The 12,444-nt window shown below is 43.4% G+C and overlaps 1 protein-coding gene and 1 long non-coding RNA gene across 39 annotated transcripts in view; one reads left to right on the top strand and one right to left on the bottom strand.

Annotated features, from left to right (window-relative positions):
- Window positions 1-12,444, top strand: part of prkar2aa (protein kinase, cAMP-dependent, regulatory, type II, alpha A) — a 54,527-nt gene that overhangs the window by 19,351 nt on the left and 22,732 nt on the right. The gene's annotated exons all lie outside the window — the stretch shown is intronic.
- Window positions 10,803-12,209, bottom strand: LOC127534399 (uncharacterized). Its single transcript, XR_007942512.1, has 3 exons — window positions 11,152-12,209; window positions 11,029-11,110; window positions 10,803-10,987 (listed from the first exon to the last, which is right to left on the bottom strand). It is a non-coding gene; the product is annotated as an uncharacterized LOC127534399 (long non-coding RNA).

Genomic DNA, 12,444 nt, shown 5'->3' with positions numbered 1-12,444 from the left:
CTACGGTAAATATTCAGCGTTTCCAGCGTGTCCTCAGTCTGTTAGAGGCAGTAATTAGCTTGGTGTTGACACTCCTCATCTAACGCTGGTGTGACGCCAGCAGACACATACCTGCATCACACCACATATTTTAGCTAGAGTCTCACAAATGAGCTGGTTATCTAACTGAACACACATGTACACGCAGCGTGCACATGGTTTTCTGTCTGACTCGGAGGAAAGTTGTGTTGAATCTGAGACAGATTTAGTTTAAACTCTGGATTCATCCACAAGCAGCAAACACTCAGCAGATGGATCAGAAAACTGAGGATCATTTCTGTGATCTACTGATTCATAGGTGGTTTTCTTCTACGTCAACAACTGAAGTATTTTTATTTGTAAGAATTTTTACACATGGGGATCAAGCTAGTCTCTAATAACTATGTCAGGGAGATTAAATTGATCTGATCTGTATGTTGGACATTACATGCAGTAATTGTTGTTTTAAGTGCAGTCATACATGCATTTATCTTGAACTGCCTCAGGATTGATTTTAACCCTGTACCAGTCAGCAACATGCTATGCTAAGATTAGCTCAAGCTAATGGATATCTGCTGAATCATGGAGCTAAAAGTCCTGCAGGTTTGAGGAGATAGTAGTGAGTTTACGGTGATCTGCAGCAGTACTGGAGAATAAACTGGACCAGATGAGGACGGTGTGTCTGTATTGTTGGACAGATGTAGGTTATTCACATTAATCCAGCTAATGCATCCGTGATGGTGTCACCCAGACCTGCCAATCACTGCAGCCGGCAGAACAAGACATGAACAACAGGACAGCTTTTAGGCAGACAGAAGTGTCCCTATAGAGAGAGTCCTTTAGATTTACCACACAGCTTTACTCTGAGCAGGTTTGGAAGCTGTGATTGCAGCGCTGGCTTTAGTGGTTAACATAATTTAATGGACATTTATTTATTTTAAACCTGACAGTAAACAGCTCAGACAACATGCAGCATCTGAATCATTACACTAAAAAATACAGCACTTAGAAATGTTTTTACTTTTTGAACATAATGAAAGATATCTTCTGTGTGTTTTTTATTTTTTCCATCTCAAACCATGATTTATTTGCACCGTTACACCCCTAGTTGAGCTGTACCGTGCAGCTTTTAATATCTACTTACAGATTTGCACCAGAGATTGTTTAACCTTCATTTATTCCCATATTTAGGTGTTTATTCCAAAAGATGTATTTACTGCAGAAAATCATTCTACTTATATGTCTGAGGTTTTACACATCCATGCTCCAGTTTCATCGCTGAGGTCAACCAATCAGATGCTCCTTAAAGGTCCCAGAACCAGATCCTTCTCTGTGGAACCTCTTCCCTGTCCAGATTAGAACCACTCTGATACCTTCAGCCTCTCCTGAAGACTCACAGGTTATCCAGCTTTTAGTTAAGCGTTGACACCTTGATAGACGTCTTTGTTTATCTTTCTATGTTTCTTTTCTGGTTTAGTCTTGTTTTCTATTAGGAACTGTGAAGTCCTCTGGTTGTTTTTTAAATTCATGTAAATTGTGTAAAGCTATCTGAGGAGTTGTTTACAGGAAGCCATCGTACACTACGGTGGTGTTGTGTGTCTTTACAGTCAGGCTGTGTGTGTCCTCCCATCCAGCAGCCATGTTTGCTGTGATTGTAGTGGACATAATAATAATAATAATACATTGATTTTATATAGCGCTTTTTTGGTCACTCAAGGACGCTTTACAAGATATAGAGAAAAAAATAAGCAAAAGCCAGATCAAACAAGTGGGTTTTTAGAAGGGTTTTGAAGGTCAAAAGTGAGTCTGAGGGTGCTTTCACAGCTGTTAGTCCGTTAGAGTGGTTCGTTTGGACCCAAAAGTTGTTACAATGTTGCTAATTTCAACTGGTTCGGTTCGCATTCACACCAGTGTTTTCGCAGTTGAACCAACTACGATGAATGTTATATCTCCCCCCAGTCGTTTGGCGGCGCTGTTCACAAAATAATGTGTTTTAGATGACGTAGTGAACGCTGATTGGTGCAGCATGTGAAGAGGGAAAAATCCCGGAAGAAAACATTCCATGGATCGAGGTTTATTCGTAAACAATGAACTATGTTCTCCTGTTCCTTCTTGTTGCCATATATTCGTATCATTGCTTTATGCAGCAAGCACAAATACTGCTGTTGTTCCAGCATGAAGCTCGCATTCGGTACGAGAACATTACACAGTCGTTTTTGGCTACGGAAGCTCCCGTAGACCAAAAAGTCTGCTGCGCCATCAAGCCGGTCCGAATGGAGACAGGTTTGTGTTCTCAACAAGAACGAATTGAACTGGAGTTCACATAGAAGCGGGTCCAGTCCTTTAGTCCGCACCAAAAACATCTGGTCTGCTTTCACACCAGCCCAAATGAACCGTACTTGCTGGTGTTGCGGACTCCAGTTCGCTTTAAGCGGACCAAAAGGCGTATGTGTGAAAGCACCCTGAGTTCCTGATGGGTGGTGGGAGTGAGTTCCAGAGTCGGCGAGCAGCGGCTGCGAAAGCCCGGTCCCCCAAAGTCCGGTGCTTGGTACAGATAGGCGTTAGGAGGTTTGAGTCTACAGAGCGAAGGTGACGGGAGGGTCGGTGTTGATGGAGGTCAGAGAGGTAAGGAGGGCCCAGGTTATGGAGGGACTCGTACGTGAGGAGGAGGAGTTTGAAATGGATACGGTATTGAACCAGGAGCCAGTGAAGCTGTTTGAGGATGGGGGTGATGTGCTCCCTGGAGCAGGTGTGAGTGAACAGCAGAAATCTGGATATATTGTAATTTTTGCAGTTGAGTGGAGGGAAGACCAAAGAGAAGGCTATAGCAGTAGTCAGGTCTGGAGGTAATGAAGGCATGAATGAGTATTTCAGAAGTGGTGGGGGAGAGTGAGGGGCAGAGTCGTGCAATGTTGCGGAGGTGAAAGAAAGACGTTTTGGTGACATGCTTGATGTGTGATTGGAAGGAGAGGGTGGGGTCCATGATGACGCCGAGGTTGCGTACAGAGGGGGAGGGGGTGACATGATGACCGTCAGTTAGCAGTGTGAAATTCTGAGCAGAGCGGAGAAGAGATTTGGGTCCGATGATAAGAAGTTCCGTTTTGTTGGTGTTAAGTTTTAGAAAGTTGTTGTCCATCCAGGTTTTCATGTCCGATAGGCAGTGGTTATGGTGGAAAGGATGATGGGGGTGATGGATTTAGAGTAAACGTAAAAATTTACGTCCAGCTCCTGAGTGTGGTCTTTATTTGTTTTATTAACCTCCACATTAGCCTGATGCTGTAAAGCTGTAGATCCTGGAGGTGCTGGTGCTAAGATCAGCTTTTCTCCAGCTTTGTCTGCTGACATGTAGAACCAGGTTAGCTATATCTCCACAGAGGAGGACTGGATTTATGTTCTTCTGTCTGTAGGGCTCAGAAAGGTCGATGACGGATGATAAAGAACAGTGGCTCTGAGGGGTGAAAGTTTAGATGATACTAGAAAGGTCATTCCTCCAGGTGTCATCCTCTCATCAAGTTTTTCTTGTTAGTCAGTCCAGTAGCTTCCAGAATGTGTCTCCTCGTCCAGCCAGGTTGCACATGGACCTTCTGAAGCTTCTGGAGGGATTGTTGAATGTGTGGGTGTTTGGTAGGAGACTGGAGATGATGATGATGATGATGATGATGGTGTGTGTGTGTGTGTGTGTGTGTGTGTGTGTGTGTGTGTGTGTGTTTGTGTGTGTTTGTGTGTGTTTGTGTGTGTTTGTGTGTGTGTGTGTGTGTGTGTGTGTGTGTGTGTGTGTGTGTGTGTGTGTGTGTGTGTGTGTTTGTGTGTGTTTGTGTGTGTGTGTGTGTGTTTGTGTGTGTTTGTGTGTGTTTGTGTTTGTGTGTGTTTGTGGGTGTGTGTGGGTGTGTGTGTGTGTGTGTTTGTGTTTGTGTGTGTTTGTGGGTGTGTGTGGGTGTGTGTGTGTGCGCACGTTAGCACACATCTACTGCTGCCCACCTCACTGTGTGATGATTAATCCGCTGTGTGTGCATGTCAGTGTGTTTCTATGTGTGTGCCGACGGAGGCTGGATGACGGTGACTTCCAGGGCTGCTAGCTCTGGAGGAGAAGGGAGGACTGAGGGAAGCTCCCCACTAAACATGTGACCCTGCTGGGATCAGTCAAACAGGAGGAGGAGGACAGATGGTTGTAGAGCAGGGTCCACGATGAAGGTGTTACTGTAACGTCTTCAATCACACCATCTTGTTAGTAAAGGTTAAAAATAATATGCCAAACTAAGCTAAACAAAAACAGAAGCACATTCAGTCATATTATCAAACCTAAACAGACAGTCAACTGTTTTTGTTCCTTAAAATATTAACGCCATGGAGTCATTCCTCCTCAATTCACCAAATAATAAAAAATGGTCTCATAGTAGTCTGATTATTTTTCTTCGTTATTCAGTAAAACATGCCTCTGACCGGCACCATACGGGTTGTTTATAAAACTCTTATCGGTGCCAATCACAAGGAAATATTCAGCCTGTTTGGGTGAAAAATGTCTGAAGCATGTTCAGGTTACTTCACACGCTGTAGCCGAAGTTATGGCTTCCACAGGTCATCACAGAGAAAACGGTGCAAAAACCCACCTAACCACACCTTCTCTAAAAGTTTTAACTCATAAACTGATATTGCTTTTAACTCCTGATTTCACACGATTGACTCCATTACAAAAGTCAGAGTTGCTGTTTAATTTTTGCACATTGTGCTCAACTGTGGACATAAAACCTTCCTCAGTAACTAGAAGAAGACACGGTGGTCTGCAGTGTGTTTGAACAAGAAATACCCAGAGAACTCTCCAGCTGCTCGTTAATGCTCGAAATGGACACAAAGTGGACATTTAGGTTACAGAAATGGGACAGTTGGACAGACATCCACCTTTACACCTGGACTTAGAGCAGGTTTTACCTGACTGTTGCTCTGAGGGAGGGAAAGATCTTGGTTCGAAATAAACAGGAAAAAAAATCATCTAAATAGGAAGGGGAAATGCTCTCTAAAGTGGCACAACAGAATGATGAAATTCAGGAATTGGGGTGAAATGGTCAGCGTTTATTACAGCAAAGGAATATTCAGACTCCATTCATGGTCTGTATTCTCAGTGATGATCTGTAAAGCTGCCAGCAGCATCTAACCCCGTCACTGTTTTATCCTGTTAAACAGACTAAAGGCTCCAAATGGTGGCTGACTCGCTGCCAGAACGGCTAAAACTACCAACAGACTCGTCTTTTTCCTGCGTTTTACTGCTTCTGTTCCAGGCAGAGAGTAGTTAGAGGGAATCCAGGAGGTGTGAGCAGCAGCAAATAATAGACCTGTCCAGACTGAGTTCATGTCCTCGAGTTTCCACCTGACAGCCAGCCGTTGGTTCAGTTTACCTTCAGGTTCATTACATCTGTCTGTAGCCTCTGTGTCATCCATCTTACAGACTAATTACCCCAAGGCCATTTTGTTCAAACAAAAACAGCTAGTTGTACATAGAATGAGATGTGAAGAGTCCAGCTCTGGTCTCCTTCAGGCTAGCTGTTGAATCGAACAGAAAGACACTGAGAACGACTGTGAGGGAATCAATGGAAGCACCAGGCAGGGGCAGATTCTCCCAGTTCTCCCAGTCTAACTGATCCATTTCTCTGTATAAATACAGAACCATCTCCAGCCAGGGGCTTCCCATCCAGCTCTCTTTTCCATATCAGCTCACATAAACAGAAGCTCATCACTCACCAAATGCTATCTTTTCCCACTATTTCTGTGTTTTTCCCACATCGTGATGCTCCGTCGCCCCTTCTGGTCGGTCTCTTTGTTTCTCCCCTCTGGTTCTCCTCCATCCTCCATCTGTTGAAGCTTCCTAGCAGTGAGTGGGTGTAGAGGAGGGATGGAGGGCCGATCTTCCACTGGATGGAGGAGACGGAGGAGGAGGGAAGAGGGTGAAGGGGGTAGCGTTGTTATGGTGATGAGATCTTCTTTGTGTTAGGTTGCCAAGGCAACTTCAGGCGTAGACTCAATACAGCCACCATCAGCGCCACCACCCCCCTCAGCCTCATGACTGTAGGGAGAGCTCTTCACACTCACACCCACACAGAAAGCATGTGCACGTTTCATTATGTCCACATGCTCTCCACAGATAAACTGCTTCATGTGTGAGTGATGGAGGACAATGCCCGATTCATTCTAAAGCACCGAGCACGCACTAATCAGGCTAGTTTATTCCTGCTGTTGGTTTAGAACATGTTTAAACTGTTCTGTTCTCTGTTTCCCACATGCATGAGGGAAACATGCTGTGTAATGTGGTTAGATAAGGTTTAAATAGGGAAGAACCGTTATGTTTTTATTTATTATAATTGGTGATCAGGAGGCGCCGATAGCTGATATCTGTAATATTTAATGTTTTTAGACCCTGTCATTCATAACGAGGCTTCTTCTTTAATAAGGGCTACTATAAATAAACAGAAATAGAAGCAGGATGATTAAATTAGGACTCTTTCCTGTGTTTATATGGGATCAGCTGAGACTGATCAGTCATTCTCTATTTTATTCATCTTTCCCTGTTAGGTCACTTTTATTTCCCACTAAGGTCCAGATCTTAAAGCTTTATTTATTATAGTTTTCCAGACTCTGAATCGTCTGTGGCTGCTAGCTGCTAGCTGCTAGCCGCTAGCATAGCCTTAGCCACTGTGAGAGAAGCTAACTTTCTGGTTTGTGGTATTGATTGGTGCTTCTTGTTCAGTTTTTGTTTCTGAGACCACAGAGAGGTGGCTGCATCAGACCTGAAGCATTTAATATCTCAATAAATAATAATCAAATACTGATACCAGTTATCAGATAAATACCAGATACTGACCTTGATTATGATCCAGACTGATCACAGGTCTGTCCTGGTTTAGAAGCTACAGCATGTGAAGTATCCTGACCATATTCAGATGGAATGTGTAGAGAACAGTGTAAGAGTGGACAAACTGAGCTAAATATCGACTAGAACAGAACAAATGGCTTAAAGACCAGCGGTTTTACTCCTTTCTACTGAAACAGGTCAGTATTCTCCTCAGTGACCTGCTGTTTTCTGGTCTATGTGCCTGTTTTTATTGGTCTTTGTGCCTCTTTGCTGCGATACCTGCAGTGATCTGACCTCTTCGTTAGTTTGACTTGGATCAAAACAAATCATTTTAAGCCGTTTGGAATGTGTCCTGTTGGTGGGCTGCTGCTGATAAAGGAGTCCTACAGGAGAGGGAATTAGGGAAGAGTGGAAATCAGGTCAGTGAAATGACATTTTCCCAGGTGTTGTTATGGTGATTTCTGGGAGTGTACCTCTTTAAAGAAGCATGCTGGTGTGCACGTGTTCACACCAGCATGCCACTGAATTATTATATGCATATATGCAGCATTTTATTCTGTGATTTTATCTCAGTTGACTGGTTATTTGACTGTTTTCATAATGAATAGACAATGATATTTAATTATGGTTAGGAACAGTCACTGCAGATACTTGATTTAAAGGTTCTTTGTGTAGCATTTGAACATGTTTTGTTGTTCTAGACACCGGTGTCTGGCTGCTTAAATTCCTCAGGTTCACCCAGATGAACATCCTGGCCTTCAACTAAGCAGTAGCTGGAGAGTAAATGTGACTGAGCGGTATTTTATCAGTAGATGAAGGAGCTTAATGCTGTGATGTTGTTATAGTTTGACTGTAAACTACATTTGAGACTTTAAACTATATTAAAGCCCTAAAACAAAGTGTGGCGGTTGGTCTATAGTTTGGCTCAGACTGCTGTACATGTTATCAGACAATATAAAAATATAATAGACAACAAAAACTTGTACAAGGACTTGTAAAATCAAGCAGTAAAACAAAATATAATGGTGTAAAATACAAGCAGGGAGGATAGCTACTTGTCAGTTTCTACAATAAAAACAAACCTGAAATATTAGGACCATTAAGAGCAGCCAAAGGCCTAAGAAAACATGCACATCTTGGTGGAATAGGGGCTTTTCATGCACCCAGGTACCAACCCATGCATGGCTTTATACACAAATAGAAGAAGCTGAAGATCAACCCAGTGTTGACCCTGGTTTCCCTCAGTGTTGGCCACATTACTGTTTGGCTGGGCAAGCTTCAGATAAGTGTTTGTTTTTTCTGGAGCCTGTGTTCTGCTGGAAGCCGGTCATCTGTTGATTTTGACACCATTTCTTTAAGCTAACGTTGAACTCTGCTGACACGACAGGGAAGCAGGAGAGAGATAGAGGGGCATTAACAGCACATCCTCTGGATTTACCCAGAAAATTAGTCCTTTACTTGAAAATCAGTCCACAGACTGCTGAAGGTAAAGAGAGTTAAGGACAGTCTGATTTTTCATTTCTTTGAAGTCTGTGCAGACACCTGCAGTAGAAACAAACTGATGCATATTTATACACACAGTACCTCTTTAAGTTAAAAAAAGAACTAGACAAAGACTTTCCAGTCAAAGAATTGACTCTGTTGCTGTATTTGCCTGTAGCTGCTGTTTGTCTGGTTGGCAGGAAACCAAACATTGTTGGAAGATTGCTTTCTATTCTGAAAAACCAGCTGTAAGTCCAGAGATGTGAGCTTCAGCCAGACGTGAAAGCAGATTCATGGGCTGTTCTTAATAAAGATATCTAGACAGAGTGGACTGATAAACTGATTATGCCACTGTTTAGAATACTTTTAGATGTTTAATTTAAATATTAATGTATGCAACGTCGTCTTCCAAGTGGACCAGAAAAGTAGTGCAATAATAAGAAGTGTCCATGGCTGTCTGTGCACATCACCAGAGTGTAATCCCTGTTCAATGCTAAGCTAGGTTTTTAAACGCTAAGTGTCTGATAGCAGAGAGCAGCTGGAGATGCTAATGCTGCTAATGCTGCTAATGCTGCTAATGATGCTAATGCTGCTAATGATGCTAATGCTGCTACGGTGCAGCTGGACTCTGATTAAATGCTTCTTACTAAACTGAACTGATGAAATATAAATCAATTTTCGAGGTAAATACCGACAGATCTCCTGAACTGATGAAGTTTCTGTGGTGACATCTATTCTACAATTCTACAGTTTCATTTATCAGACGCTTTTGTCCAAAGCGACGTACAACACAAGCAAGAATTCAGACATCAGGAAAAACCTGTAGTAAGTGCAAAAAGTGCTTCAAGTGTGATTGGTCAAAGGTGTTGCCATCAAGTTGCAGAAGAATTGCTACCCCCCCCCCCCCCCCCCCCCCCTTTTTTTTTCACTACTTTGTCAGCGCTAAATAAGTGCTGGGTTTTGGACCACCTGACTTATTCTACCCCTAAGGTGGAGTCAGATTAAGTGCCTAGGTGTTCTCTGAACATTTGAGTCTTCAATTGTCTCTTAAAAGTAGAAAGGGACTCAGCAGAACGCACAGAGTTTGGTAGTTTGCTCCACCATTTGGGAACAACAGAGGAGAAGAGTCTGGATAGAGATATGGAGCCATGCTGGACTGGAACACCAGGCGTCTCTCACATGCAGAGCGAAGTGGGCGTGAAGGGGAGTAGACCTGGATCAGGGACATCTATGGACATCTGTTCCAGCTGAGCAGCTGTTTCCAGCAGCTGGACCAACGATACCTTCAGTTACCAAGCAGCTCCATCATGTAGATCAGCTGTCAGGTCAACACTTCAGATAATTTACTTCTGAGCACTGCAGCTCACTGATACTGGATTTTGTTGGGCTAATTGTTTAATAAATGAGCTCATTATTTGTTGTTACCTTATAATTGAGATACCTGATGTTTAAGAACAAACTTTAAGAGTCAAAGGTACAGAAATAGATCAGATAAATCAGCATATGGAAAGTTTGCTGCTGTTTTTCATTCATGTCAACGATCAGTAGATTGTCAGAAAATGGTTTGAAGTTTTTATCCCTAATTTCAAGCGTGTCTTAAATCTGTATTCCTGAGACTTCTGTGTTTTCCGACCACAGGTTTGGTGTCACTTTATCTGCATTTAGTTTATCTTGTGGCATCATTGAATGGATAGTCTTCCTGTTTCAGCTAATGTTCATTAGCACTTCCATCCAGTCTCATCCAAAGAAGAACCAGAGGTCACTGGCCTCTCTTTGTGTAGAGCCAGTTTGTGGTCAGAATGTACCATAACCTGACCTGTTTAACTGGTTCTGATGGTGTTTGCTGGTTTGTCCATTCTTTATTAAAGCATGATATGTGGACAGGCAGAAGGAAGTTTCAGGTTAGCAGATCCCAGATGAGGCTGAATATCTGGTCTGAATGTGAGAGTTAACACCTGGATGCAAATAGAGTTCAAAAGCTGAAGCAATTTCTTGTGAATTTTTCCTCTGTGGTGCAAAAACATCTCTTTCAAACAGTTACTGGACTGATTCAGATGGTTTCCTTAAATAAGCGACAACATCTTCATTTCCATTTGTAAATGCCACAGATGTCAGTAACTCAGACCGTGGTGTGGATTTATCTGCTGAGTGATAGTCGGAGTGATCTTCAGAGAGAACAGAGTGTTAAACTCCGTCTGTCCCCCCGGGCCATGAGGGAAAGTGGTGTTTATGTGAGAGTTTCCCCCAGGCTGCTGTGTTCACAGTCTGGATCTAATGGGCTCTGACAGGATGGTAATAAGGTAGAACGGACACATACTGTGTGTGTGTGTGTGTGTGTGTGTGTGTGTGTGTGTGTGTGTGTGTGTGTGTGTGTGTGTGTGTGTGTGTGTGTGTGTGTGTGTGTGTGTGTGTGTGTGTGTGTGTGTGTGTGTGTGTGTGTGTGTGTGTGTGTGTGTGTGTGTGTGTAGCGCTGTACCATCCACATGCTGGATAGTAACAGCCTGGCATTAGAAAGCAGGTGTTTAGGACACTGACCTCACCCTCTGAGTGCGTAAATGAGCGTTAGACAGCCACAATACATTATGAAGGACAAACACATACTGACCTACAGAGTCCTCTTATGAACTACTACACCAGAATACTGACCTACAGAGTCCTCTTATGAACTACTGAACCAGAATACTGACCTACAGAGTCTTCTTATGAACCACTACACCAGAATACTGACCTACAGAGTCTTCTTATGAACCACTACACCAGAATACTGACCTACAGAGTCCTCTTATGAACTACTGAACCAGAATACTGACCTACAGAGTCTTCTTATGAACCACTACACCAGAATACTGACCTACAGAGTCCTCTTATGAACTACTACACCAGAATACTGACCTACAGGGTCCTACAGACAGGAGAGGTTTCCGTGTGCAGTTAGCAGTGAAGAGGAGAGGTTTTACTGTGTGGTTTACTAAAGTCCATTTCATGTTTTATTGTTGTATTTATAATGATTCACAGTTTTTATTAAAAAATCATCTGGATAAATGATTATATGAAAGTTTAGCTGTTTCTGGAAGGGATGCTGTTGTATGACTGTTTTTATTTGTAGAGCGTGGGGCAGAACTTCTCTGTTTGAGGCGGAGTTTTGTAGCGATAGACGTCTGTCTGTCTGTCTACATCATTCCTCTGAAACAGACCAACAGATTTGGATGAAATTTCAGTGAAGGTCAGAAATGACTCAAGGACCAAGTGATCAGATTCTGGCAGTGATGCAGCTTATAGTCTGGATCCATGGATTAGTTACAGATTTCTGTATCGTTGCCAGATAGCAGCACGGCGTCACTGTAACCATGACAACCAGTGAACACTACAATATATACATGTAAACAACTATATTTTTATATAATTGTTTACATGTATATATTTTATTTTATTTTATTTTAGAAAATGTTTGTTTGTTTTTGTATTCATCAGTCCGATGGTGAGCTTGTTGCATCAGAATTTCTGTCATAATGTGCACCAGCTAGTGTATGTTCTGGTTGACAATAGAGTGGCTCTTCTGTTCTGTTCTATTGTATTGTATTCTATTCTACATCAGCTGCCTGCTGACGATCACATGATTGTGTTCCTACTACAAATCCACCTCTGAGGACTTATCAGGACTTATCCATCAGAAATGATCCAAAGACTGAGCAGCCTTGGAGGAGGACCGAGGAGCCTTGGAGGAGGAGGACCGAGCAGCCTCGGAGGAGGAGGACCGAGCAGCCTCGGAGGAGGAGGACCGAGCAGCCTCGGAGGAGGAGGAGGACCGAGCAGCCTCGGAGGAGGAGGAGGACCGAGCAGCCTTGGAGGAGGAGGAGGACCGAGCAGCCTTGGAGGAGGAGGAGGACCGAGCAGCCTTGGAGGAGGAGGAGGACCGAGCAGCCTTGGAGGAGGAGGAGGACCGAGCAGCCTTGGAGGAGGAGGAGGACCGAGCAGCCTTGGAGGAGGAGGAGGACCGAGCAGCCTTGGAGGAGGAGGAGGACCGAGCAGCCTTGGAGGAGGAGGAGGACCGAGCAGCCTTGGAGGAGGAGGAGGACCGAGCAGCCTTGGAGGAGGAGGAGGAC

Source organism: Acanthochromis polyacanthus, chromosome 6 (genome assembly GCF_021347895.1).
Source record: "Acanthochromis polyacanthus isolate Apoly-LR-REF ecotype Palm Island chromosome 6, KAUST_Apoly_ChrSc, whole genome shotgun sequence".
NCBI lineage: Eukaryota > Metazoa > Chordata > Actinopteri > Pomacentridae > Acanthochromis > Acanthochromis polyacanthus.
The sequence above is the reverse complement of the archived record's forward strand: the minus strand, read 5'-3'. Positions and strand labels throughout refer to the sequence as shown.